Source organism: Bidens hawaiensis, unplaced genomic scaffold (genome assembly GCF_021521415.1).
Source record: "Bidens hawaiensis isolate Kalapana, Puna unplaced genomic scaffold, B.hawaiensis_p1.1 tig00003182_1, whole genome shotgun sequence".
NCBI lineage: Eukaryota > Viridiplantae > Streptophyta > Magnoliopsida > Asterales > Asteraceae > Bidens > Bidens hawaiensis.
In genome coordinates, this window is record NW_027491173.1 from 2,462,145 (window position 1) to 2,467,634 (window position 5,490).

Genomic DNA, 5,490 nt, shown 5'->3' on the forward strand with positions numbered 1-5,490 from the left:
GGCACTTTTTTCGTCACCTTCTATCCAAACATCAACATGCCAGGAAATGATCCATCCCTCCTCACAGCTCTAAAAGCTCAGGTCTAGATTGGAGGAACACCCCAATTTAACACATTCCAAGAAACCTTCCACTATCAAATGGTGTAAATAGTACAAAACCACTCCCTAGACATCATGGTCCACAGACAAGATAAGTTGGAGACACGTTATTTATTGATGTTTATTCCAACGCCATGCAAACCTGCACATATGTTCCAAAACAATTAGAGAAGAGTTACTAAAGCTGTTAACAGAAAAATGGAAACTAAGGGGCTGTTTGACAAATACCGAACCATTAAGTGCTGAATCATAAGAGGTCTGAATAATTAAGAGATTCTGAACCAGTAAGTGCTGAACCAGTAAGTGTTGTTTGGTTGGACATTTGAATGACTGGCAAAATTACTATTTTACCCCTCTAAACTATTTCGTGCAAAATGGACTACCAGAATTTTTTTTCCATTTTCATTGAAACCCAATACTATACACACACACACACACACACACACACACTAGTATGAGAGCCCGAGCGTTACGGCGGTGTATCCCAACTGATGATAGATTCATAAGAAGCAATGATTAGTTAGCAAGTAACTAATTAGCATTTGGTAGTGACCAAAAAAAAAGCCTTACCATTTTGTTTGAATACCAATTGGTGTTGGCTTAAATTTTGTGTATTACACTATTACCAGTCAACTCATTTGTCGTCTCAAACATTTTATTATGTCCATCAAAAAATAGCTATAGTAGTTCGCATGACATGTATAAGTGCATGTCTAGTATGTTAATCCCATTCGATTTTTGGGTTCCTACATCAATTGTATATGATTTAATCGGTAGGTGAAGTTAACGGTTTCATTATGTGTGTGCATGAATTATGTATATGAAAAGAGATCCAAATTCTCCGAATGACAAAATACGAAATTTACTAAGATGTTAATCATGTTGAACTACAAAAAGAAATGTATAATACGAGTAATAATATCTTATCATAAAAACATGTTTTGCATTGTATAATATAAAAATAAACAAATAGAAAACAAAAAATGATGCAAGATTTTGCTCACACGTGCAAACATATTCCAAAGGTTGTCTTTCAAGCTCACGAACAAGATTTTTCCCATTGTTATCTTCTTGATGTGGGCGACCTGTTTGCATATAAATGGGTATTTGGAAAATAGGAAAAGTGAATAGAGAATGGGACCTGGGAAGCGAAGTGTTTGTGAACTGCATTAACCAGTTGTTCCTTTGTTGGATTAGAGTGATTATTTCCCTAAAATAGGAACAAAAAATCATAAAATAAAATGAACTAAGAATAATACCAAACAAGAAAGACATGTGTGTAGATAGTTTGTATATACGAGACTCACGAGGTTAAATGTACTGTAATATCGCCATAGCGTGTTGGTTCCCAGCTTCGAGAAGTTAACTTTCTGTTCATTCACATATTTTGATATGCGGGTCAAATATTCAGGTCAAACAGACTAATGTCTTACAATGTATGATGTCAAAATCAAATTATCTCAAAAGCTTAATTCATCACAATGAATTTGAAGTCACAAATATGCTTTTTTAGACCAGAAAAGTCAACTTACAGGATAACGCGTGTGCATATTGGATTCAGTTTGACTACCATACTTCATAGATGGAGATGGGCCTAACGGTCTTGTGTACCGAACTTTGGGCTTGTTTAGTTTGCTAAACTCATCAGGGGTGGCTGTAAGTGAAAAACAAATCGACTTATAACCGAACCGTTTTTAGGGGTATTTTAGGAACTTTACAAGGTTTTGAGTTTGTATAAACTTACTGAACTCATTAACATCAGAGCCACTGCTTGAAATATCTAATTCATACTCATCATCTTCTTCATGACCAGTTGATGGTTCAAGAACAGTCAAAGCATTCCTTTGCAGCTTCACTTCAATCCCATTTTTCACAACCCACATGTTATACATACAGTATGGTAAGCTTAATTGACAATTTGACAGAACTTATAATCTTGGTGACAATGATCATGTGATGTAACGCCCGTAAATTTTCGTTGAAAAGATTTAGGCCTTGTAAAGTTTGTATTTTTACCGAGACTCGATATGGCCTTCCCTGGGGACCTCTTTGTCTTTCTTGTAAGCCTATTTGTTTAACCTTTGATCCAAGAAATCACAATTTATAAGTTGGAGGACCTAGATGTAAAATGTTTATAACCTAAATCCTAAGCCGCCCCCCCATGTCTTTTGCGATCGGCAGCTAGGAGCGGCTGCCTCCTTGGTTTTTGTGCCACTCCAACTCCATTGCAGCCATCCCACGTCTAATTCGAGGTAGGTCCTAGCGTATTACAACTCTTTTTAACCATGGAACCCTTTATTGAACACGTTAGGGTTGAGTTTTGATTATAACGATTTCTGACAGATTTGTACTCATTTATGGTTCGGTCTGTAACTCAATGAAAATTTATTTTTTTGGTCTATTCTTGTTTCTATGATGTTCTACATTGAGTTTAGTTTCCAGAAAGGTATAATATGTAATTTTTGGACGAGATTTGAATGGTTTTTATGATTTAATACAAACGGGTGTCAAAGCTGATGTGAGGTGACGGATTATAGTCTGTCTTCCCGACATCATAACTCTTTTTCGAAAAGTCCAAATTGGTTGGTTCCACTTCTGGAAGTTAATATTTTGAGTTAGAAACCAAACCCAATTGGAATCGTTTAATTTGGTTGTGTAATGATTTTTATAAAAATAAAACCATTTTGTTGCGCACTGAAATAGCTGCACATACCTTTCTGTGTTTGAGGAATTTTTATGATTTTTTTGTCTACTAGAAAAATATAATAAAAATATTTTTATAAACCTAAGACATTTAATAAAGTCTGGTAAAAATTTAATAATTTATTTCAAAGGTTATCCCATGTAATTAAATGCATCTTCGCATGCTAAAATCTGCACGTTTTACTTGTTATTGATCGATAAGTTCGTTTTAGGCCTAACGGTGGATGTTCAATGGTGTTCTTTTCGGGGCTGTTTGAAGTGAGTTTTTGCTCCGCCATCTTCCTAGGTACGTCATATATGTTATACTTTAGTATCGTGAGCTATGAAGCCAGCTTGATTGATCAATTGTCGATAAATTGAAAACCAGGATTTCGGTTGTCTAGTTTGTTGATTGTGGTGTCTAGCGCGTTGTTTGAGGGAATTAACAACCAATTTGGATTGTGTAGCCTCGGTATGAATTAAGGGCTGTGAAAAACTATTTTCTTAAGTTAATGGGGCTGAATTGGTTGTCGGTTACTCAAGCGGGTCGGTACAACGCGCATTTGCGTTTATTGAATTGTTAGTGCGTTGTACTTACGAGTTACCGACCCATATGACTCATGTAGCGTCGTGTGGACTTGTTGGCTGTGAAATTATCATATTAGGTCCACACGGGGCTGAGTTGGATGTTAAGTGCTTAAACAACTCTTAAACGCGCGTGTTAGTATCACCTAGTGCTTCCGGGGGTAATTTGGGAATTCTTTATTCCCAGGAGTACCTAAGGGTCATTCATTTAAAATGGTGAATGTGAGGCCTCGGGGGCTGTCGTGATTTAGTTTGATGAGGTCGAGGGTTTAAGTAACTCGAACCATGTTAGAACGTCTCGTAGGATAAACGAGTTCTTTCGATGTCGTTAGTAATGTTTGAATGTAAACCGACAGGTGTTTGAGTTTGGGATTTCTTAGGGACTCTTTAGCTCGTGGTGAATTCATGCCTTGTGTCATGTGAGTTCATGATGCCCTTTTTTACTCTTTTAAGTTTTGGGCTAGCATGCACACCTAAACGATTTTTCCTAATGAAACGTGTAAACTATTTTATATAGGCTTGCTAATATATAGTTGGCCTTGGAATGTAATAGTATGTGTATATATATATATATATATATATATATATATATATATATATATATATATATATATATATATAAATTATTGTATGGCCTATATTTGGCAATATTGTAGTCGTTTTGACTACTGATGTTGCATATGCCTACTTCGTGTTTGCATATGGATGGATGGTGATCTTGGCTGGGCTAAACTATACGACTCAGGTTCTTAAATCCTGTGGCGGGCCCTGAAAAGCCCGTGAGGGGGGAGGCTCGTGTGGCATGTTCATCATCGGATGTTACGTGTTTGGGTTATACGTGTGCTCGACCCTGATGTTATTACTTGGATGAGATGTTACGTGTTTGGTTTGTACGTGTGCTCGACCCTGATGTTATTATTTGGATGGTATTTATAGGGATATAAATATATGGATGTATATAGATGTCTAAGTACGAATACTTAGTGTTGATGATGGCCTAACTGTTCGTATCCCGTATTATATTTTAGACTCTTGGAATGTTTTACACTCACAAGTGAGGGCCTGTAAATTGTGCACAACGCGTTACTAAACTAGACCGTAAGAACACACTTGCCTAACGGACCGCTCTGGCCCAACAACTTGGCCCGAGGCCCAACCCATACTCTTTTACTTTACCTCATCCCCTAAAACCTTTCAATTAACCAAATCCACCCTACGATCATGGTCGGGGCTAACCATGATGCACAACTCACCCGTCGGTATGCAAATCGAGTCGAATACGCGCGTACTAAATCTTAAAAACCAATTATCAAACAAATCAGCCCCAAATGGACCAAATTCCCATCTTAACCTTCTCATACATCATAATTATGTCCCCCGAGTTGATAGGGTCGACGGTTCCTTTTTACAACACTCACTTTAATGTTTAAACGACAATTTGCGCACAACCGACTCGATTAACTAATCACCAACCTAATCAGCCCCGAGTACCAAAAAAATAATTTTCCCACAACCCTTAAACCCCCTAGGGCTGTACAAACTGATTCGATTGGTCATTCAATCGATTAACGCATCAAACTCAACGATTGATGATTCTACACCCGATAAACCCTAGTTTTCGAACTAAAATCGATTGACCGACCTAAACACCTTCAATGAATATGGTTTTTAAGTATGATGTACCACACATACCTAGGAGGATTTTGGTGTGAAAACCTTGCTCAAAACAGCTCCGGAAACGCTCAATTGGACAGCCACCCGGTTAACCTAAAACAAGTCGTTTAACGATCAATACGCGCAATGTAAAGGTCAATTAAGGTGTAAAAGACATGGGGAATCATTAAACCGACCTTGAATTGAAGTTTTTACGGTTGAAACACGGCTGCACAGAAGAAAATCGCCAGGGGGGTCTTGAGTTCCGATCGGCGCTGGTGGGTTTAGGGTTAGGGTATTTCATTATTTTATGATATAAGATAAATGTTACATATTAGCCCTAAAAGTTTAATGGATATGGTAACTTAGAAGGAAAGGTTGGATAATTTAAAGTAGCGAGATGACGTAAAGGCTCCCGTGAAACGTCGGTTAAATCCCGAGAATGATACAAACTTTACAAGCTTTAACTCT

General features: G+C 37.4%; 1 long non-coding RNA gene across 1 annotated transcript; it reads right to left on the minus strand.

Annotated features, from left to right (window-relative positions):
- Window positions 1-1,210: 1,210 nt before the first annotated feature.
- LOC143622521 (uncharacterized) lies at window positions 1,211-1,961 on the minus strand. The gene is made up of 4 exons (XR_013151725.1): window positions 1,844-1,961; window positions 1,632-1,753; window positions 1,407-1,469; window positions 1,211-1,309 (listed from the first exon to the last, which is right to left on the minus strand). It is a non-coding gene; the product is annotated as an uncharacterized LOC143622521 (long non-coding RNA).
- Window positions 1,962-5,490: the final 3,529 nt, after the last annotated feature.